The 23,865-nt window shown below is 35.5% G+C and overlaps 1 long non-coding RNA gene and 1 pseudogene across 3 annotated transcripts; one reads left to right on the forward strand and one right to left on the reverse strand.

Annotated features, from left to right (window-relative positions):
• Positions 1–22,636, forward strand: part of LOC145482357 (uncharacterized) — a 28,771-nt pseudogene extending 6,135 nt beyond the window's left edge.
• LOC145481545 (uncharacterized) lies at positions 56–19,177 on the reverse strand. 3 transcript variants are annotated; one of them, XR_014048656.1, is made up of 6 exons: positions 18,637–19,177; positions 18,351–18,399; positions 15,517–15,619; positions 2,331–2,389; positions 2,018–2,074; positions 56–288 (listed from the first exon to the last, which is right to left on the reverse strand). It is a non-coding gene; the product is annotated as an uncharacterized LOC145481545 (long non-coding RNA). The 3 variants fall into 3 exon arrangements; XR_014048655.1 differs by having other exon boundaries at positions 18,351–19,177; XR_014048657.1 differs by lacking the exon at positions 15,517–15,619 and having other exon boundaries at positions 18,351–19,177.
• Positions 22,637–23,865: the final 1,229 nt, after the last annotated feature.

Genomic DNA, 23,865 nt, shown 5'->3' on the forward strand with positions numbered 1-23,865 from the left:
TTAATTAATTTGACTCAGTTATAATAAATCAATTAATTAATTATAATTACTTAATCAATTATGACTAAATTAACTAGTGAACATGAAAAAACAAAAATTTTACTTACCTGAAAAAGGAAACACTACAATTATCATTGAATGGCAGTAAGATTAGGACAGTTCTCCATCCATGCAATAATTCATCTAGCGGTAATTTATAGCCCTCCGCAAAACAATTGTCGCTGAATGTATCATAATTGAACTGTGTCCAAGGCCACAAAGACTACAAGAACTCATTGCTCCATTCAGCTGTTAATGAAAAATGCAAAGTAGATTGCATTTTTTCTTCCAAATGTGTACAGGCTTCAATGGAGATGCAGCATGCATAAAAAAAGAGTAAAATCCAATAGAATTAGATGTTTGTTGTAAAAAAATCTATAGAAACCATTTATTTTGCCATAAAATGAGCAATACCTAGAAAATGAAAACTTACGATAAATTAATTGCTTAACTGCCACTGCTGTTTAGGGTTGTCAGCGTTTTTAGGAAACCAATACCGCAACGGACCCAGGTTCAGACTGCCTTAGTTACCTTTTGAAACTGGCAGATAATTTCAAATGTACTATAGTGGATTTTATGCTCGGATCTGTTCAATACCTAAAGTTAGCTCTACTAATTTACAAATTGTAATTGAATTTTTCCTCTCAGTCCATAATGGGAGGAACAAGGGCTGGAAATGAACCTCGAGCTCACACATTCCAGTTTTTAAACTGCTCTGGTGTACCTGCCCCCTTCAAACTTAACGACATAACTTTTTGACAGCCCCGAGTATATCTTTATTGGTGGCACTTATGAGAAATCGTACCTGTTCCTCAGAATCTATAATGCAGACTGTATTAATAACCCCTTGCTAGCTACAAATAGAAAAACTCAACATTGAGAAAAACCAGCAGACATTTTGAACTAGTTTTCATTCTCGGGCCAGAGCAATATTAATAGTTCATTCGTTTGCAAATTTTGAAAGAATTGTGAGAAAACAAAACTGCTCTGGTGCACCTGCCCCTTCAAAAATAGTCCCAACAACAAGTGAATATATGAAAGACCATATATCTTCTTATAATCCCAACTGCAGCTCCGAGTCAAGTGTTGGCGGCACTTGTGGGAAATCGTACCCAGAATCTATAATCCAAAACATCCTAATCCTCGTTAGCAGATGCACTAAAGAAAGTGCATTCTTGCCCAAACAGCGTCCTTCTAGGAAGCTACAACATCATCTAACGATCTATTTTTCTAACTGACCATATGCAAAAATGGCTACCAATGCCTTCTGTTGTCTGGTCACGTTTCTTATAACGTGATCACACTAAAAAAGCAAATGGAACAAAATACTAAAAACGCTTTGGCGTTTTTTGGTTTAAAGGTTACAAAGTAGAGACTTATTTAACGGATTATAAGGGAATAAAACGACTCTGGCCTACACAGCCTCGTTTTCACTTCTTTGATAACGTATATGTAATTGTGATCTCCAATTAGAGAAGAAGATAGCCTTAAAACTCGACACAGTGATTTATTTTGTCCTAATCTTCAAGGTAAATAGTTTTAATTCCTTTAGGGAAGTGCTTCTTCTGGGCGACATACATTTAGGCTGTTATTTTTGCATTGGATCTTTTCTACTGGAGGCTTTCGAGTTTCCGACAGAAAACTGAATCTTGCTACTGATTAACTATATCTGATTTAAACGCTACTAATTATTTAATATGCTTTACTAAACAAAACGTTTGCCAGGAAGGCACTATCTTGACCTCGAAGCCTGTAAACTGCATAATTCCAGTTTCCATTTGCATAACACTTCTTCTAACTGCTTATGTCAGATGCTTAACAACCATCACCACGTCCGACGCTAGCATTTCTACCAGAAATTAGTAATATGCAGCTGACCATATGTCTACTTATTTTCGTGAAACTGAGCTGTTAAAAAGAGCTTTCCTCAGAATCTTTTTGCAGTCCTTAACGTTATTATATGAGGTAAATTACCTACCTGAATTACCTGAATTGTTGACGCAAAATGGTCTCACAGTCAACTCTCTCTTTCAACCTGTGTAAAAAGGAAAGGAACAACATTTAGCATGCGCGCGTTGATCTTTATCTTGAAAAATGGTATTGACTTTTTTGACCTTCAAAAGGAAAAATTGACAGTTTTGTACCTTTATCTTTGAAATTGCCTAATAAAACTAAAAAAAACACTCTTTCCTTCATAAAAAAACTCGTGTCTAACTGTTAAAAAAACACCTCTTTATGGACGCGAGTCCCTTTTTTTCCCTTTTCAAATTGCAGGAAAGCCTATATCATACCTGAAATGCAATTTGTTCAGCAAAACACCAACAAAGTACTCCACGTTCCACTCTAGAACCTGCGGAGAAACTTACATCATGTGAACACAATAAAATACAATCGCGAAGAACAGTCGTAAATAATAACACTTCACGTAAATGGGTATAATTGTTTAAAATAACCTATATGTAACTGTACTTCTTCTAAGTAAAATCTTTGTAAACCCTTCAATGATTAGGAAACTTTCATAAATTAAAAAACACTCATACAGTTGAATAACAAACTACGATGTTCAAGGAACCTTCAGGAGAACCAAAGAGAGTTTTGAAGTATTTCTCTTAGTATAGGTAGTGAATTTCTTTTTTTTTTTCTGCAGTTTTCGAAAACCTTGTTACAGCATTCATCTAGTTAAATAAACTGTAGGAGTTTTGGAATCCCTTGCGAGATCACAAACACTTCTCTAATATAAGTTAAGATGTTGAAAAGAAGTTTTGGAATCCCTTGCGAGATCACAAACACTTTTCTAAAGTAAGTTAAGATGTTACGAAGTTTTGGAATCCCTTGCGAGATCACAAACACTTCTCTAAAATAAGTTAAGATGTTTAGAAGAAGTTTTGGAATCCCTTGCGAGATCACAAACACTTTTCTAAAGTAAGTTAAGATGTTTAGAAGAAGTTTTGGAATTCCTTGCGAGATTACAAACACTTTTCTGAAGTAAGGTAAGATGTTACGAAGTTTTGGAATCCCTTGCGAGATCACAAACACTTCTCTAAAATAAGTTATGTTCAGAAGAAGTTTTGGAATCCCTTGCGAGATCACAAACACTTTTCTAAAGTAAGTTAAAATGTTACGAAGTTTTGGAATCCCTTGTGAGATCACAAACACTTCTCTAGAGTAAGTTAAGATGTTTAGAAGAAGTTTTGGAATCCCTTGCGAGATCACAAACACTTTTCTAAAGTAAGTAAAGATGTTACTAAGTCTTGGAATCCCTTGCGAGGTCTCAAACACTTCTCTAAAATAAGTTAAGATGTTTAGAAGAAGTTTTGGAATCCCTTGCGAGATCACAAACACTTTTCTAAAGTAAGTTAAGATGTTACGAAGTTTTGGAATCCCTTGTGAGATCACAAACACTTCTCTAAAGTAAGTTAAGATGTTTAGAAGAAGTTTTGGAATCCCTTGCGAGATCACAAGCACTTTTCTAAAGTAAGTAAAGATGTTACGAAGTTTTGGAATCCCTTGCGAGATCACAAACACTTCTCTAAAATAAGTTAAGATGTTTAGAAGAAGTTTTGGAATCCCTTGCGAGATCACAAACACTTTTCTAAAGTAAGTAAAGATGTTACGAAGTTTTGGAATCCCTTGCGAGATCACAAACACTTTTCTAAAATAAGTTAAGATGTTTAGAAGAAGTTTTGGAATCCCTTGCGAGATCACAAACACTTTTCTAAAGTAAGTTAAGATGTTACGAAGTTTTGGAATCCCTTGTGAGATCACAAACACTTCTCTAAAATAAGTTAAGATGTTTAGAAGAAGTTTTGGAATCCCTTGCGAGATCACAAACACTTTTCTAAAGTAAGTTAAGATGTTACGAAGTTTTGGAATCCCTTGTGAGATCACAAACACTTCTCTAAAGTAAGTTAAGATGTTTAGAAGAAGTTTTGGAATCCCTTGCGAGATCACAAGCACTTTTCTAAAGTAAGTAAAGATGTTACGAAGTTTTGGAATCCCTTGCGAGATCACAAACACTTCTCTAAAATAAGTTAAGATGTTTAGAAGAAGTTTTGGAATCCCTTGTGAGATCACAAACACTTTTCTAAAGTAAGTAAAGCAGTTACGAAGTTTTGGAATCCCTTGCGAGATCACAAACACTTTTCTAAAATAAGTTAAGATGTTTAGAAGAAGTTTTGGAATCCCTTGCGAGATCACAAACACTTTTCTAAAGTAAGTTAAGATGTTACGAAGTTTTGGAATCCCTTGTGAGATCACAAACACTTCTCTAAAATAAGTTAAGATGTTTAGAAGAAGTTTTGGAATCCCTTGCGAGATCACAAACACTTTTCTAAAGTAAGTAAAGCAGTTACGAAGTTTTGGAATCCCTTGTGAGATCACAAACACTTCTCTAAAATAAGTTAAGATGTTTGGAAGAAGTTTTGGAATCCCTTGCGAGATCACAAACACTTTTCTAAAGTAAGTAAAGATGTTACGAAGTTTTGGAATCCCTTGTGAGATCACAAACACTTCTCTAAAATAAGTTAAGATGTTTAGAAGAAGTTTTGGAATCCCTTGCGAGATCACAAACACTTTTCTAAAGTAAGTAAAGCAGTTACGAAGTTTTGGAATCCCTTGCGAGATCACAAACACTTCTCTAAAATAAGTTAAGATGTTTGGAAGAAGTTTTGGAATCCCTTGCGAGATCACAAGCACTTTTCTAAAGTAAGTAAAGATGTTACGAAGTTTTGGAATCCCTTGCGAGATCACAAACACTTCTCTAAAATAAGTTAAGATGTTTAGAAGAAGTTTTGGAATCCCTTGCGAGATCACAAACACTTTTCTAAAGTAAGTAAAACAGTTACGAAGTTTTGGAATCAATTGCGAGATCACAAACACTTCTCTAAAATAAGTTAAGATGTTTGGAAGAAGTTTTGGAATCCCTTGCGAGATCACAAGCACTTTTCTAAAGTAAGTAAAGATGTTACGAAGTTTTGGAATCCCTTGCGAGATCACAAACACTTTTCTAAAATAAGTTAAGATGTTTAGAAGAAGTTTTGGAATCCCTTGCGAGATCACAAACACTTTTCTAAAGTAAGTTAAGATGTTACAAAGTTTTGGAATCCCTTGTGAGATCACAAACACTTCTCTAAAATAAGTTAAGATGTTTAGAAGAAGTTTTGGAATCCCTTGCGAGATCACAAACACTTTTCTAAAGTAAGTAAAGCAGTTACGAAGTTTTGGAATCCCTTGTGAGATCACAAACACTTCTCTAAAATAAGTTAAGATGTTTGGAAGAAGTTTTGGAATCCCTTGCGAGATCACAAACACTTTTCTAAAGTAAGTAAAGATGTTACGAAGTTTTGGAATCCCTTGTGAGATCACAAACACTTCTCTAAAATAAGTTAAGATGTTTAGAAGAAGTTTTGGAATCCCTTGCGAGATCACAAACACTTTTCTAAAGTAAGTAAAGCAGTTACGAAGTTTTGGAATCCCTTGCGAGATCACAAACACTTCTCTAAAATAAGTTAAGATGTTTGGAAGAAGTTTTGGAATCCCTTGCGAGATCACAAGCACTTTTCTAAAGTAAGTAAAGATGTTACGAAGTTTTGGAATCCCTTGCGAGATCACAAACACTTCTCTAAAATAAGTTAAGATGTTTAGAAGAAGTTTTGGAATCCCTTGCGAGATCACAAACACTTTTCTAAAGTAAGTAAAACAGTTACGAAGTTTTGGAATCAATTGCGAGATCACAAACACTTCTCTAAAATAAGTTAAGATGTTTGGAAGAAGTTTTGGAATCCCTTGCGAGATCACAAGCACTTTTCTAAAGTAAGTAAAGATGTTACGAAGTTTTGGAATCCCTTGCGAGATCACAAACACTTCTCTAAAATAAGTTAAGATGTTTAGAAGAAGTTTTGGAATCCCTTGCGAGATCACAAACACTTTTCTAAAGTAAGTTAAGATGTTACGAAGTTTTGGAATCCCTTGTGAGATCACAAACACTTCTCTAAAGTAAGTTAAGATGTTTAGAAGAAGTTTTGGAATCCCTTGCGAGATCACAAGCACTTTTCTAAAGTAAGTAAAGATGTTACGAAGTTTTGGAATCCCTTGCGAGATCACAAACACTTCTCTAAAATAAGTTAAGATGTTTAGAAGAAGTTTTGGAATCCCTTGTGAGATCACAAACACTTCTCTAAAGTAAGTTAAGATGTTTAGAAGAAGTTTTGGAATCCCTCGCGAGATCACAAGCACTTTTCTAAAGTAAGTAAAGATGTTACGAAGTTTTGGAATCCCTTGCGAGATCACAAACACTTCTCTAAAATAAGTTAAGATGTTTAGAAGAAGTTTTGGAATCCCTTGCGAGATCACAAACACTTTTCTAAAGTAAGTAAAACAGTTACGAAGTTTTGGAATCAATTGCGAGATCACAAACACTTCTCTAAAATAAGTTAAGATGTTTGGAAGAAGTTTTGGAATCCCTTGCGAGATCACAAGCACTTTTCTAAAGTAAGTAAAGATGTTACGAAGTTTTGGAATCCCTTGCGAGATCACAAACACTTCTCTAAAATAAGTTAAGATGTTTAGAAGAAGTTTTGGAATCCCTTGCGAGATCACAAACACTTTTCTAAAGTAAGTTAAGATGTTACGAAGTTTTGGAATCCCTTGTGAGATCACAAACACTTCTCTAAAGTAAGTTAAGATGTTTAGAAGAAGTTTTGGAATCCCTTGCGAGATCACAAGCACTTTTCTAAAGTAAGTAAAGATGTTACGAAGTTTTGGAATCCCTTGCGAGATCACAAACACTTCTCTAAAATAAGTTAAGATGTTTAGAAGAAGTTTTGGAATCCCTTGCGAGATCACAAACACTTTTCTAAAGTAAGTAAAGATGTTACGAAGTTTTGGAATCCCTTGCGAGATCACAAACACTTTTCTAAAATAAGTTAAGATGTTTAGAAGAAGTTTTGGAATCCCTTGCGAGATCACAAACACTTTTCTAAAGTAAGTTAAGATGTTACGAAGTTTTGGAATCCCTTGTGAGATCACAAACACTTCTCTAAAGTAAGTTAAGATGTTTAGAAGAAGTTTTGGAATCCCTTGCGAGATCACAAACACTTTTCTAAAGTAAGTTAAGATGTTACGAAGTTTTGGAATCCCTTGTGAGATCACAAACACTTCTCTAAAGTAAGTTAAGATGTTTAGAAGAAGTTTTGGAATCCCTTGCGAGATCACAAGCACTTTTCTAAAGTAAGTAAAGATGTTACGAAGTTTTGGAATCCCTTGCGAGATCACAAACACTTCTCTAAAATAAGTTAAGATGTTTAGAAGAAGTTTTGGAATCCCTTGCGAGATCACAAACACTTTTCTAAAGTAAGTAAAGCAGTTACGAAGTTTTGGAATCCCTTGCGAGATCACAAACACTTTTCTAAAATAAGTTAAGATGTTTAGAAGAAGTTTTGGAATCCCTTGCGAGATCACAAACACTTTTCTAAAGTAAGTAAAGATGTTACGAAGTTTTGGAATCCCTTGTGAGATCACAAACACTTCTCTAAAATAAGTTAAGATGTTTAGAAGAAGTTTTGGAATCCCTCGCGAGATCACAAACACTTTTCTAAAGTAAGTAAAGCAGTTACGAAGTTTTGGAATCCCTTGTGAGATCACAAACACTTCTCTAAAATAAGTTAAGATGTTTGGAAGAAGTTTTGGAATCCCTTGCGAGATCACAAACACTTTTCTAAAGTAAGTAAAGATGTTACGAAGTTTTGGAATCCCTTGTGAGATCACAAACACTTCTCTAAAATAAGTTAAGATGTTTAGAAGAAGTTTTGGAATCCCTTGCGAGATCACAAACACTTTTCTAAAGTAAGTTAAGATGTTACGAAGTTTTGGAATCCCTTGTGAGATCACAAACACTTCTCTAAAGTAAGTTAAGATGTTTAGAAGAAGTTTTGGAATCCCTTGCGAGATCACAAGCACTTTTCTAAAGTAAGTAAAGATGTTACGAAGTTTTGGAATCCCTTGCGAGATCACAAACACTTCTCTAAAATAAGTTAAGATGTTTAGAAGAAGTTTTGGAATCCCTTGCGAGATCACAAACACTTTTCTAAAGTAAGTAAAGATGTTACGAAGTTTTGGAATCCCTTGCGAGATCACAAACACTTTTCTAAAATAAGTTAAGATGTTTAGAAGAAGTTTTGGAATCCCTTGCGAGATCACAAACACTTTTCTAAAGTAAGTTAAGATGTTACGAAGTTTTGGAATCCCTTGTGAGATCACAAACACTTCTCTAAAATAAGTTAAGATGTTTAGAAGAAGTTTTGGAATCCCTTGCGAGATCACAAACACTTTTCTAAAGTAAGTTAAGATGTTACGAAGTTTTGGAATCCCTTGTGAGATCACAAACACTTCTCTAAAGTAAGTTAAGATGTTTAGAAGAAGTTTTGGAATCCCTTGCGAGATCACAAGCACTTTTCTAAAGTAAGTAAAGATGTTACGAAGTTTTGGAATCCCTTGCGAGATCACAAACACTTCTCTAAAATAAGTTAAGATGTTTAGAAGAAGTTTTGGAATCCCTTGCGAGATCACAAACACTTTTCTAAAGTAAGTAAAGCAGTTACGAAGTTTTGGAATCCCTTGCGAGATCACAAACACTTTTCTAAAATAAGTTAAGATGTTTAGAAGAAGTTTTGGAATCCCTTGCGAGATCACAAACACTTTTCTAAAGTAAGTTAAGATGTTACGAAGTTTTGGAATCCCTTGTGAGATCACAAACACTTCTCTAAAATAAGTTAAGATGTTTAGAAGAAGTTTTGGAATCCCTTGCGAGATCACAAACACTTTTCTAAAGTAAGTAAAGCAGTTACGAAGTTTTGGAATCCCTTGTGAGATCACAAACACTTCTCTAAAATAAGTTAAGATGTTTGGAAGAAGTTTTGGAATCCCTTGCGAGATCACAAACACTTTTCTAAAGTAAGTAAAGATGTTACGAAGTTTTGGAATCCCTTGTGAGATCACAAACACTTCTCTAAAATAAGTTAAGATGTTTAGAAGAAGTTTTGGAATCCCTTGCGAGATCACAAACACTTTTCTAAAGTAAGTAAAGCAGTTACGAAGTTTTGGAATCCCTTGCGAGATCACAAACACTTCTCTAAAATAAGTTAAGATGTTTGGAAGAAGTTTTGGAATCCCTTGCGAGATCACAAGCACTTTTCTAAAGTAAGTAAAGATGTTACGAAGTTTTGGAATCCCTTGCGAGATCACAAACACTTCTCTAAAATAAGTTAAGATGTTTAGAAGAAGTTTTGGAATCCCTTGCGAGATCACAAACACTTTTCTAAAGTAAGTAAAACAGTTACGAAGTTTTGGAATCAATTGCGAGATCACAAACACTTCTCTAAAATAAGTTAAGATGTTTGGAAGAAGTTTTGGAATCCCTTGCGAGATCACAAGCACTTTTCTAAAGTAAGTAAAGATGTTACGAAGTTTTGGAATCCCTTGTGAGATCACAAACACTTCTCTAAAATAAGTTAAGATGTTTAGAAGAAGTTTTGGAATCCCTTGCGAGATCACAAACACTTTTCTAAAGTAAGTAAAGCAGTTACGAAGTTTTGGAATCCCTTGCGAGATCACAAACACTTCTCTAAAATAAGTTAAGATGTTTGGAAGAAGTTTTGGAATCCCTTGCGAGATCACAAGCACTTTTCTAAAGTAAGTAAAGATGTTACGAAGTTTTGGAATCCCTTGCGAGATCACAAACACTTCTCTAAAATAAGTTAAGATGTTTAGAAGAAGTTTTGGAATCCCTTGCGAGATCACAAACACTTTTCTAAAGTAAGTAAAACAGTTACGAAGTTTTGGAATCAATTGCGAGATCACAAACACTTCTCTAAAATAAGTTAAGATGTTTGGAAGAAGTTTTGGAATCCCTTGCGAGATCACAAGCACTTTTCTAAAGTAAGTAAAACAGTTACGAAGTTTTGGAATCCCTTGCGAGATCACAAACACTTCTCTAAAATAAGTTAAGATGTTTAGAAGAAGTTTTGGAATCCCTTGCGAGATCACAAACACTTTTCTAAAGTAAGTTAAGATGTTACGAAGTTTTGGAATCCCTTGTGAGATCACAAACACTTCTCTAAAGTAAGTTAAGATGTTTAGAAGAAGTTTTGGAATCCCTTGCGAGATCACAAGCACTTTTCTAAAGTAAGTAAAGATGTTACGAAGTTTTGGAATCCCTTGCGAGATCACAAACACTTCTCTAAAATAAGTTAAGATGTTTAGAAGAAGTTTTGGAATCCCTTGTGAGATCACAAACACTTCTCTAAAGTAAGTTAAGATGTTTAGAAGAAGTTTTGGAATCCCTTGCGAGATCACAAGCACTTTTCTAAAGTAAGTAAAGATGTTACGAAGTTTTGGAATCCCTTGCGAGATCACAAACACTTCTCTAAAATAAGTTAAGATGTTTAGAAGAAGTTTTGGAATCCCTTGCGAGATCACAAACACTTTTCTAAAGTAAGTAAAACAGTTACGAAGTTTTGGAATCAATTGCGAGATCACAAACACTTCTCTAAAATAAGTTAAGATGTTTGGAAGAAGTTTTGGAATCCCTTGCGAGATCACAAGCACTTTTCTAAAGTAAGTAAAGATGTTACGAAGTTTTGGAATCCCTTGCGAGATCACAAACACTTCTCTAAAATAAGTTAAGATGTTTAGAAGAAGTTTTGGAATCCCTTGCGAGATCACAAACACTTTTCTAAAGTAAGTTAAGATGTTACGAAGTTTTGGAATCCCTTGTGAGATCACAAACACTTCTCTAAAGTAAGTTAAGATGTTTAGAAGAAGTTTTGGAATCCCTTGCGAGATCACAAGCACTTTTCTAAAGTAAGTAAAGATGTTACGAAGTTTTGGAATCCCTTGCGAGATCACAAACACTTCTCTAAAATAAGTTAAGATGTTTAGAAGAAGTTTTGGAATCCCTTGCGAGATCACAAACACTTTTCTAAAGTAAGTTAAGATGTTACGAAGTTTTGGAATCCCTTGTGAGATCACAAACACTTCTCTAAAGTAAGTTAAGATGTTTAGAAGAAGTTTTGGAATCCCTTGCGAGATCACAAGCACTTTTCTAAAGTAAGTAAAGATGTTACGAAGTTTTGGAATCCCTTGCGAGATCACAAACACTTCTCTAAAATAAGTTAAGATGTTTAGAAGAAGTTTTGGAATCCCTTGTGAGATCACAAACACTTCTCTAAAGTAAGTTAAGATGTTTAGAAGAAGTTTTGGAATCCCTTGCGAGATCACAAGCACTTTTCTAAAGTAAGTAAAGATGTTACGAAGTTTTGGAATCCCTTGCGAGATCACAAACACTTCTCTAAAATAAGTTAAGATGTTTAGAAGAAGTTTTGGAATCCCTTGCGAGATCACAAACACTTTTCTAAAGTAAGTAAAACAGTTACGAAGTTTTGGAATCAATTGCGAGATCACAAACACTTCTCTAAAATAAGTTAAGATGTTTGGAAGAAGTTTTGGAATCCCTTGCGAGATCACAAGCACTTTTCTAAAGTAAGTAAAGATGTTACGAAGTTTTGGAATCCCTTGCGAGATCACAAACACTTCTCTAAAATAAGTTAAGATGTTTAGAAGAAGTTTTGGAATCCCTTGCGAGATCACAAACACTTTTCTAAAGTAAGTTAAGATGTTACGAAGTTTTGGAATCCCTTGTGAGATCACAAACACTTCTCTAAAGTAAGTTAAGATGTTTAGAAGAAGTTTTGGAATCCCTTGCGAGATCACAAGCACTTTTCTAAAGTAAGTTAAGATGTTACGAAGTTTTGGAATCCCTTGCGAGATCACAAACACTTCTCTAAAATAAGTTAAGATGTTTAGAAGAAGTTTTGGAATCCCTTGCGAGATCACAAACACTTTTCTAAAGTAAGTAAAGATGTTACGAAGTTTTGGAATCCCTTGCGAGATCACAAACACTTTTCTAAAATAAGTTAAGATGTTTAGAAGAAGTTTTGGAATCCCTTGCGAGATCACAAACACTTTTCTAAAGTAAGTTAAGATGTTACGAAGTTTTGGAATCCCTTGTGAGATCACAAACACTTCTCTAAAATAAGTTAAGATGTTTAGAAGAAGTTTTGGAATCCCTTGCGAGATCACAAACACTTTTCTAAAGTAAGTTAAGATGTTACGAAGTTTTGGAATCCCTTGTGAGATCACAAACACTTCTCTAAAGTAAGTTAAGATGTTTAGAAGAAGTTTTGGAATCCCTTGCGAGATCACAAGCACTTTTCTAAAGTAAGTAAAGATGTTACGAAGTTTTGGAATCCCTTGCGAGATCACAAACACTTCTCTAAAATAAGTTAAGATGTTTAGAAGAAGTTTTGGAATCCCTTGCGAGATCACAAACACTTTTCTAAAGTAAGTAAAGCAGTTACGAAGTTTTGGAATCCCTTGCGAGATCACAAACACTTTTCTAAAATAAGTTAAGATGTTTAGAAGAAGTTTTGGAATCCCTTGCGAGATCACAAACACTTTTCTAAAGTAAGTAAAGATGTTACGAAGTTTTGGAATGCCTTGTGAGATCACAAACACTTCTCTAAAATAAGTTAAGATGTTTAGAAGAAGTTTTGGAATCCCTCGCGAGATCACAAACACTTTTCTAAAGTAAGTAAAGCAGTTACGAAGTTTTGGAATCCCTTGTGAGATCACAAACACTTCTCTAAAATAAGTTAAGATGTTTGGAAGAAGTTTTGGAATCCCTTGCGAGATCACAAACACTTTTCTAAAGTAAGTAAAGATGTTACGAAGTTTTGGAATCCCTTGTGAGATCACAAACACTTCTCTAAAATAAGTTAAGATGTTTAGAAGAAGTTTTGGAATCCCTTGCGAGATCACAAACACTTTTCTAAAGTAAGTAAAGCAGTTACGAAGTTTTGGAATCCCTTGCGAGATCACAAACACTTCTCTAAAATAAGTTAAGATGTTTGGAAGAAGTTTTGGAATCCCTTGCGAGATCACAAGCACTTTTCTAAAGTAAGTAAAGATGTTACGAAGTTTTGGAATCCCTTGCGAGATCACAAACACTTCTCTAAAATAAGTTAAGATGTTTAGAAGAAGTTTTGGAATCCCTTGCGAGATCACAAACACTTTTCTAAAGTAAGTAAAACAGTTACGAAGTTTTGGAATCAATTGCGAGATCACAAACACTTCTCTAAAATAAGTTAAGATGTTTGGAAGAAGTTTTGGAATCCCTTGCGAGATCACAAGCACTTTTCTAAAGTAAGTAAAGATGTTACGAAGTTTTGGAATCCCTTGCGAGATCACAAACACTTCTCTAAAATAAGTTAAGATGTTTAGAAGAAGTTTTGGAATCCCTTGCGAGATCACAAACACTTTTCTAAAGTAAGTAAAGATGTTACGAAGTTTTGGAATCCCTTGCGAGATCACAAACACTGCTCTAAAATAAGTTAAGATGTTTAGAAGAAGTTTTGGAATCCCTTGCGAGATCACAAACACTTTTCTAAAGTAAGTTAAGATGTTACGAAGTTTTGGAATCCCTTGTGAGATCACAAACACTTCTCTAAAGTAAGTTAAGATGTTTAGAAGAAGTTTTGGAATCCCTTGCGAGATCACAAGCACTTTTCTAAAGTAAGTAAAGATGTTACGAAGTTTTGGAATCCTTTGCGAGATCACAAACACTTCTCTAAAATAAGTTAAGATGTTTAGAAGAAGTTTTGGAATCCCTTGCGAGATCACAAACACTTTTCTAAAGTAAGTAAAGCAGTTACGAAGTTTTGGAATCCCTTGCGAGATCACAAACACTTCTCTAAAATAAGTTAAGATGTTTGGAAGAAGTTTTGGAATCCCTTGCGAGATCACAAGCACTTTTCTAAAGTAAGTTAAGATGTTACGAAGTTTTGGAATCCCTTGCGAGATCACAAACACTTCTCTAAAATAAGTTAAGATGTTTAGAAGAAGTTTTGGAATCCCTTGCGAGATCACAAACACTTTTCTAAAGTAAGTTAAGATGTTACGAAGTTTTGGAATCCCTTGTGAGATCACAAACACTTCTCTAAAGTAAGTTAAGATGTTTAGAAGAAGTTTTGGAATCCCTTGCGAGATCACAAACACTTTTCTAAAGTAAGTTAAGATGTTACGAAGTTTTGGAATCCCTTGTGAGATCACAAACACTTCTCTAAAGTAAGTTAAGATGTTTAGAAGAAGTTTTGGAATCCCTTGCGAGATCACAAACACTTTTCTAAAGTAAGTAAAGATGTTACGAAGTTTTGGAATCCCTTGCGAGATCACAAACACTTCTCTAGAGTAAGTTAAGATGTTTAGAAGAAGTTTTGGAATCCCTTGCGAGATCACAAACACTTTTCTAAAGTAAGTTAAGATGTTACGAAGTTTTGGAATCCCTTGTGAGATCACAAACACTTCTCTAAAGTAAGTTAAGATGTTCGGAAGAAGTTTTGGAATCCCTTGCGAGATCGCAAACACTTCTCTAAAATAAGTTAAGATGTTGAAAAGAAGTTTTGGAATTCATTGCAAGATCACAAACACTTTTCTAGAGTAGGTTAAGATGTTACGAAGTTTTGGAATCCCTTGTGAGATCACAAACACTTCTCTAAAGTAAGTTAAGATGTTTAGAAGAAGTTTTGGAATCCCTTGCGAGATCACAAACACTTTTGTAAAGTATGTAAAGATGTTACGAAGGTTTGGAATCCCTAGCGAGATCACAAACACTTCTCTAAATTAAGGTAAGGTGTTCAGAAGACGTTTTGGAATCCCTTGCGAGATCACAAACACTTCTAAATTAAGTTAAGATGTTACGAAGTTTTGGAATCCCTTGTGAGATCACCATCACTTCTCTAAATTAAGTTAAGTTGTTCAGAAGAAGTTTGGACTCCCTTGCGAAATCGCAAACACTTCTCTAAATATTAAGTTAGGTTTACATGTTTCAAGCAAAATTTATCTCCATTAAGCTTACTTTATTGCATTTTGACAGACAACACTTTTCTCCTAATTAGCTGACGTGTTTTCGCCAGTTTAGGAAAGTCTTTTGAGATCAAACACTTGTTCAAATACATCCGAATTTCTCGAAAAGACATCAGGATTCTGGGATAATTTGGGAAAATTACCAGCAGTCGTCTACAAGTAAAATAATCTTTTGGTGTTTCCAAACCTCCCTTCAGAGATAACAAATACTTTCGCGGCACAACCTTCCATGTGTTGGAGCCTCCAACGAGATCACTTAAAATTAGCTTACGATGAGCCGTTAAAGAGGTAACTTCATTTTTGTCGGGAGGCTCTGTCACGGGACACTTTCGGTTAGTGAGAAAGCGGTTAACTCACTTCCTGTATACCATTCAGCATGTGGTCTTTAAGCATTAAACAACCACTAAATAGTTCACAAACGTTTTTTTCTCTAACGTTTTTTTTCTCTATTAGTTAACAAAGATATGGTTAGAAGTAACTAGCTCATTAATTTTTGCAAACCCTTTTCCTCTTGCTGTGAACTGTGAGCTCGGTAGCCAATGGTGTGCCTCTCATGTTTCCTTCAACACCGCGATTGTTCGAGGCGGCATCATTTCATGATTCCCTACAGAAACAAAGAATGCTCCATAGAGGCCAGTTCAAACGGAGTCGCAAAATATGGAAAGCTAGAGTCTCTTTTTCTGTAAAGCCTTTTTTATAGAACATCACATTGAAATTACGTAAACGCATTGAGACTGATATTACGATCAAAACGTCTTTATTTTAAGGGCAATTAATAGCAAGTTTGATACTGATTGTGCTGCCTAACAAGAACAAAATGCTCTGTTATGAGGAGGAATTTTAAGTAGAGTGGAGCCGTCTGACTGTGCTATAGGTATGGGTCGCACTTGGGAAATCTTTGCCAGAATTTGTTTACTTTGCGGTGGAAATCTGTCATCGCGGGCCTTTGCCTAGAGCGACCGCAGGTTTTTCGCTTTGGCAAAAACTTTGCGAATCGGCAAAACATCAAAGACGCCGTATTGCTTGGGTGGGGCAGGCAGATTTTCGAAAAGTCGAGCCAAACAATGGGAATCACAGCGGTAACTGTGAACGCTTGTCAGCGTAACATGAAAAACGAGGTTTTCAAGTTTTTTACGGCGACAGCATGGAATACCCGCAGTATGCTCCCGTCTACAATGATATGACTGGAAGGGGAACGCAACCGAGCACTTCACATGCGAGCATTGCGCAGGAAAGCGCTCTACCGACCAGGTCCATGCAAGCAAGCGCTTCACAAACGTCGTCATCTTCGTCTTCCCAATCGTCTCCTGATCCTGAACCTGTAGATACTGGAAAACGATCTTATGTAAGATGGTCAGATGACGAAGAAAAAATGCTATTCAACCTGTGAGCCGAGAATTTCGATCGCATCAACAGCAGTCAAGCCCGCAAAGCTTGGGATGACATTGCCAAGCAAATAAATTTGAAATTTGGTACTGACAATTATCTCGCACTAGTGCGACCCTCCGTTTCTGTCTAAAAGTTTTCCTTTCCCGTTGCGGTTTCAAATTTTTGTGGTTTTTTAGCCGGCAAAGATGAAAACTTTTCCCAAGTGGTCAAGGGCGTGGTTTCCGGACTTTCCGCTGTTATCTACATGTCGCTTAGCAGAGTTCGACACCTCTATCATTTGCTAATAATTTCTTTAGGCTCACTTCGGTATTGCAAAATATGTTTTAAGCTCTCTAAATATTGGCTCTGGAGGGACAAAATTTGAAATGTTCCGTGAACATGTTACTTACGCCGGGCCTGGCTGAATGATTAAGTCGATTAGATCTGTTTGCCAGTACAGAAAATGTAGCTTCTTGACAGGTCTAATTACCTCATTGATTGATTTGTAGCAGGCTTAACACAAACGGCGGATAGGCACATCAAAAATATAAGTCTACAGGCTACCCTGTCCCGCCCCGATCGCTTCACTCTCCGAATTATTCTGTTTCGCGCTCGCCAAATTTTTTTTCTGTCCTCGCCGGGAGCCTTTTCGAAGGCTAAAAGTATTTTTTTTTTCTTCATCTTAACTTCACCTTCATCTCAATTCGACCCATATGTTTCATAAACATTTGCAAGACCACAGCACCTACCCTAATTCAAAATTTGGGCATTTTTTAGCGCCCTTCGTTCGTACTAGTATGAAAGTTAACCCGGTATCATGTTAATCAAACATGCTTCAGTTATTTCGTATTTAGGAAGGAGTGGCCTGAGAGAGTGTTTTTTCGAGGCAAGGTCATCATATCTGGTCATCGGTGGGCAACCATATTTTCGCGCCAATGTTAAATAAATTAAATTTCAACTCGTGCGTGTTGGCGGAACAAGAAGACTTCTCGCAGTTACACTTGTTCCGCTTCAAGAAAGAGTCGACTTATGGCAAGCCTAAAAAAACGAACTGTTATTCTGGCGTCACGCGCCGCTGAAGAAACTATGGCACACGCGATAAAATTTCGCTGCTTTGCATCGCGATACAGTTCTTTCGGTATTTGCGTCAAAATTGCACGAAAATACAAACGCCAAAAAATTGCATCGTTTGTAACCCTGGAAATCCAAGTTACCTTTTTCTTGAAACAAGCTTTATGAATGTAGAAACAACGGAATGTTAAGCTACGTATAAAACCTTGTTTGTCTCCTTGCTTGGGACGCGTTCAAGCCGAACTCATACAAATAAAATATACATACGTATATTCGCGCGCGCTATTAAACTAAGAATAACCTGATTGGAAATCATAGAAATGAAGCACGAAAGTCGCTCACAGAATTCCACCCTTGAGACTTCAAGACGTAAATTTCGTAGCAAAACATCAGGGACACCCAAGGGAACGATGGAATATCTTTTCGGAAGAAGTGTAAAATCAAAGGAAACAACAGCTCATAAGTTCAGATAATAAGATTTCGTTCTCTTAAAGTTTCTGCCACATTACCATTATTCTAAAAATTCCGAGCAGAACGAACTGTTCCATTTTCCATAAATATAGCAGTATCATAAATATAACAGTATCAATAGCCCAAAAACGATATAGCGAAAAACAAAACAACTACAATCCGCGACTTTTGCTTAAATGTCCTGGTCTGTCTGTCTGTCGATGTATGGTAAGCACACACTCAGATGAAATGTTCGCGATATGATGAGAATACTTGTGCCTAGAATTTGATTTAAATTTAAATACTAAGTGTATATAAGCTTATTAGCTATACAAGTAAACATGTTACATCTAAAGTAGACGGCGCGCATAAGCATTTGTCAAAGACGATGCTATTCCCGGTACTATTGCACGAAAGACATACAACAGCTCACAAGACTGACATACCTCAGTAAATGGTCTTTAGCTGCGTTACACGAAACGATTCTGACGATTGCTGAAACAAAATTGTAAACATCTGAATAAGTAAATCAAGAATTTTCGACATGTGTTAAACAACAAAGAAGATCTGGTTGTCTAAACGGAAAGCACACCAAGAAGATAATGCCCGGGGATAATGCACATAAAATTAATTGTTATCCAACTTGGTCAGAACAATAACGGCAAATACAGAATAGTAGAGTAGGTCTGAAACTACACAGCTAACAGACACGAGAAAGCACAGGAAACTTACCTTGTTGAAATAAAATCAACTCTCTTATTAAGAAACCGTTCCCGACTCTGTAGAGCGCTGTAGCCAAAAGCTTTGGCTGGGACGTGACCGCGCCTGCAATAGCAACGTTTACGCTTTCAAAGTCGACAGCTCAGCTGTCACACAGGGGTCATATAACTGCTGTGTAATATGATGCAGCGCATGCTTGGATAGACGAATCCTAAGTGATCATATCACTAGGCGGCACCCTGAGTCCATTCTTCGCGCGAAATGTCTTCGGTTGATGAGTGCATGCTAATTTCCCGGGACTAATTTTCCAGAGTGGCGGCTGTTAATGGAGCTAGTCTACCAGGGAAAACCTCACATTAAAATTTACCAGCTAGATTCATGCCAAAAATGCGCATTTTCCAGCTAGGATAAGCTTCCGAGTATAAACCAGTAAGCAAGCAATTGTTTTGAAGCGGGCTTCCCAGCAAGTTCCATGCCAAAGCTTAAGAATCCCAGCCAGCGCACTAAGCCCTGCGGAGCGGATATTTTGTATATCGGCTCCGGTGAGCACTCCTGAATATATTCCAGTACTGTGTCATTGTAACAAATATCAACTTTGTGTTATTTTTATTATATTTGTAATTTGATTTTAAAGTATACTTGAAACTTGATAAAATAACAGTAATCCTCAGTAGGCACCTGGTGTTTTTTGTATGTTATATCATGCAATGCCATTTTCCCGAGAATCAAAATATTATTATATTACACATATTGCTAAAAATGTGATAGGCTTCAATAATTGATACAAAATACACGGTGTACTAGACTAACCAAGAGGCAGAAAAAGAAAAAGAAAAAAAATAAAATAAAATAAACACACGTGTTTTATTACCTGACATTGTTCGTCACATTCTTCTTGACTCGAGCCCGATAGGAAATTGAGCAATTTCAGTTTTTAATGGACACAAACTTTGTACCAACATAACTTTAAGTACATTACAGCCCTCTTTGCATTTTCTAAAAGCTAAAGATATAAACAGTTGTCTGAAATAACACCAAAAACACTTTCTCATGGGAACTCGAGAAAGAAAATTTCAAAGTTCAGAGAAATTGTCAGGTAAAACACAGGTAAAATTTCATCATCAGTTTCATTTCACCAGTACTTTCAAGTGTTTCATATATTACTTCACAATTTATTTTCTACATTTGGTGTTGTTAGAAATGATTTCTTTTGAGAAGGTATTTAAAAGAGTCGCGCAGAAGTTTCCAATACAATGTAAATAATCTCGGTAAAACGTTTTTGTCCACTTGTTACTCGTACTTTTGGTGGATTCCTTCTTAACACCTAAGCTAGTATATAACTATAACTGAACTGAACGACTTTAATCTGCATTTGATAATGGCGACAAGATAACGCCGAAACTTCAAGTTATAGCATTTATTTTTCTTTTGAAATTATTTCTTTGTAACCGAATATCTTTTGGAATTTGAGGGACAAAAGAAACTTGAAATTTTTGTCCTGAAATCCTCGGAGACATGCTAGAATATTGATATATCGAACGTGGCCTATTACCTGCCCGGTTTGTTGAACACGTCCATTTACACGACCAGGAAGCATTTTTTCACCAAAATATTGAGTATACAGAGCACGTTCTTAGTAAATGATTCTTCGTAATATGTCCTTGAATCTCCAAAACCCTAACAAATTTGAGATTTTTCATATTGTCAGATGGCGATTGACATAAACAGTGGCTTACCTCTCCAGAAACACTTTCTTACTCTTTATGCATGCTCACATGCCAGTTCAGAATCTTAACAACGAACTAAAGTACTGATAGGTACCTTCACACTGTATCAAATTGGGGAAAAAGCACAACGTTTGCGAAAAAAACGGAACCTTCTTCAAGAATCCAATACGGCGGACGAAGCTCCAAAGAGCGTGGTAAATGTATGAATGCATAAATTTGCGTGCACAAATGTGACACCAAAACGGAGAAACGGAGCCCAATCCTTAACTCATGCGCCATACTATATGTATGTATGTATACTGCGCATGAGCAATAATACTTTATTTATAAATAAAAAAACTTTATGTTACTTGTTCGTGTATACTTATTTTCATTGAACTATGGAAGAATTTACGTTAACAAGACCCTGTGTTACGAAAAAGTATAAGGAGCCATCTGAGAAGCAAAACCTGAAAAAACAATCTAACATTTTGTATGCAAACTTTATCTCTAGATGCTGCTTTGTTATGAAAAAGCATAACCATCTGAGCAACAAAGTCTTAAAAAACACTGTAACATTTTTTTGCAAACTTTATAACTAGATGCTGCTGTGTTATGGAAAAGCATAATGAAGCGTTTGAGAAGCAAAGTCTAAAAAACATTTCTATAGCATTTTGCATGCAACTTTATAACTGGATGCTGCTATGTTATGAAAAAGCAAAAGGAACCATCTGAGAAGCAAAGTCTTAAAAAAAAAAACACCATAACATTTTGTATGCAAACTTTATAACTAGATGCTGCTGTGTTATGAAAAAGCATAATGAAGCATTTGAGAGGCAAAGTCTAAAAAAAACGCTATAACATTTGGCATACAAACTTTAGAACTAAATGCTGCTATGTGGCAACCTTAAGGTAGACTCTCACCAGCATTTTCAACATGAACTACATGTATTGATAAAATGTATTAATAAATCAATTATTTTCTTCAGTTTTTTTTTTTAAATTCTCTTCGAACTATTTGTATTTAAACTATGCTGAATGAAAAACAGAGTGAAACAATTGTTCATCAAATTGTAGAGCATCGTACCGGTAATCGCGGAAGTCACGGGTTCGAATTTCGTTGAAGCCCTAATTTTTTCAGGCTTCTTCTTTCCAATTGCTTAAATTGGAAAATTTACTGCGATGATCATTCTTCACTTTCATCTACAACGGCAGTTCAAATATGAATTATTTCAAATATTCTTCACATAAACAAAACAAACAGAGCTTTGTAATGTTGTATTTTACGAACATGCCACATTAAATAAACGCAGGAGTGATTCCCGAAATGATATTTCAGCAATGTGGGTGTCGTAGAATCTATTAGGTTTTTTACTTAAATATAGCGAACTAATTTTAACAAGAACCATTCCCAGAATTATAGATCCACAGATTGAAAATCCAGCCTGCATTCGCTATCTTTTCATTGATTTTAATCCGGAAAAGATAACGAACTGAACATATCGTTGTATATCGTCTCGAGCAGTGTGGGAATCCATATTTTCTATCCGCTCAGCGCGCTTGCAGAGACTTTTAATTAAATGCTCTTTTATAATGCAATTTGACGATAATATTAGCATTATGCCATAAGTTACGTGTTATGATTGACATTGAACATTCCCGAAGTGTTTCGTAATATTTCTAATGTTGTATGATCTTTCTCGTCGGCCTGGTTAAATGTCTGTCTCTAAACAGCCCAATTGACATACCTGCCTGACACTAACTGCACATAAAATTGGTAAATTTCAGAATTTCTAAAACACCTAAATATTAGATATCATGTGGTGCAAAAAAAATAACAATACCGTGCTCACGACTGGAATGGCCAGCAAACACAACAAATTAGGGAATCACTGAGCACTTAGTCATCAGGAAAACACCTTAGAAGGAGCCAAGTAATTGCAATTAGTACAATTTACGATGTTCTGCATTGCTGGTGTTATCACACAAATTGCTGGATACCATTTTTCTTCCCTAACAGTCACCGTCATCTCAATAATAGATGTACAAAGATGGCTGCATATGAGTCGAAGGTCTCTTCTTTCAGTGCGTCGATTCGTTGTTCTCTATATATATCACGTCTGCAGTTTGCTAATTGCGTTTGTCGCTTGTTACATGTACAGCTTTTATTATGCAAACGGATTTCATTTACTGTCATTTTAGTTCTTGGCGCAGCATTTTGTTTTGGTGTAACTTTCTTCGCTTATTACAAAGTTTATCGAATCATACGTCACCATAAGAATCAAGTGGAAACAAATGAAAAGTAGAAGTTAGAATTCGACTAAAATAATCGCATCACTCACTCTCGATTTCAGTTCTACTAAACAATTAGATTCTGAGCTTGAGATTTCTATCGCGTGATAATTAACGAGGGCGCGGTCCGAGTCAACTATTACGCATAGAAATCGACGGCGAATAATCTAATTGTTTCAGTGTAAATCTACTAGTCGTTCAAAACTGTATCTAAAGCCTCTTCACAGACACTTCGAAAACGCCAAGAAGCGGCCGTGCTTTTGTTAATAAGGGCTCACTGCTACGCTACTCACTATCTATCACAGAATAAATAGTGAGTGGCGTAGCCAATCACAGAACAGCATTATAGAGATTTATACGAAAACGTCATAGCTGATTAGCAGCCATTATCATTCATGAAAAATTACGAGCCCATAATTGTTAAATAGAAACTGAGTTAAAATGAAAGTCACATAAAGTAATAAGTGGAAACCAGATTTTTTATTTGCTCAAATACGAATTTTAATTTTTAAAACGATTTCACTTCCAAATTTTAATGATCCATTTAAGTGAATGATTTAAATTGTAATGAATGTTAATCGTTATAAATCACTTTAATTTCAAGGCCTCGCAGGAGTTTTGAGCAGCAAGGGATCATGAGCATTTATTTCAAGGTTTTAATTGGTTGTTATTTTTATTTACAATTGCTGTATTGACGACACACAACTAAACAAATTGATTTCGTTATTTCTTGATCCTAACTGCTTTTCTTGTCTCAAGCAGAGTCGGATCCTAAAATCTTTTCTTGAGTGCTTACAACGGATGCTGATTTTTTATTGTTTCATTATGGTTTTACTTTTTTAAAAAATTTAGCCAATTTTAGATAGTTTTGGTCGTTTTTACTTAATTTTTTAGCGAACTTTCAAATCTGTAAAGCACTGTTGAACCACCGGGAAACAGCGCTATATAAGTGTCTTATTATTCAGTATTACTAAACGCTAAAATTGCCATCATAAGCAAACCAAAAAGAGCATCATAACGTTTCATTTTCCTAACATGCCCCATTAGATTTTAAGCAAGATTCCTGAAAAGTGTTTGTTTTCAGCAAAGTGGTTTCTCAGAACCTATTATGTCTTAAACTTAGTGTAGTGAACTAATTTTAACAAGAAACATTGCCAATATTATAGATCGACAGCTTTAAAACGTAGCCATGATCTCGTTATCGTTTTACTGCATTTTAACCGAAAAAATAAACCAAAACTTG

This window comes from Orbicella franksi, chromosome 3, assembly GCF_964199315.1.
Source record: "Orbicella franksi chromosome 3, jaOrbFran1.1, whole genome shotgun sequence".
Lineage (NCBI taxonomy): Eukaryota > Metazoa > Cnidaria > Anthozoa > Scleractinia > Merulinidae > Orbicella > Orbicella franksi.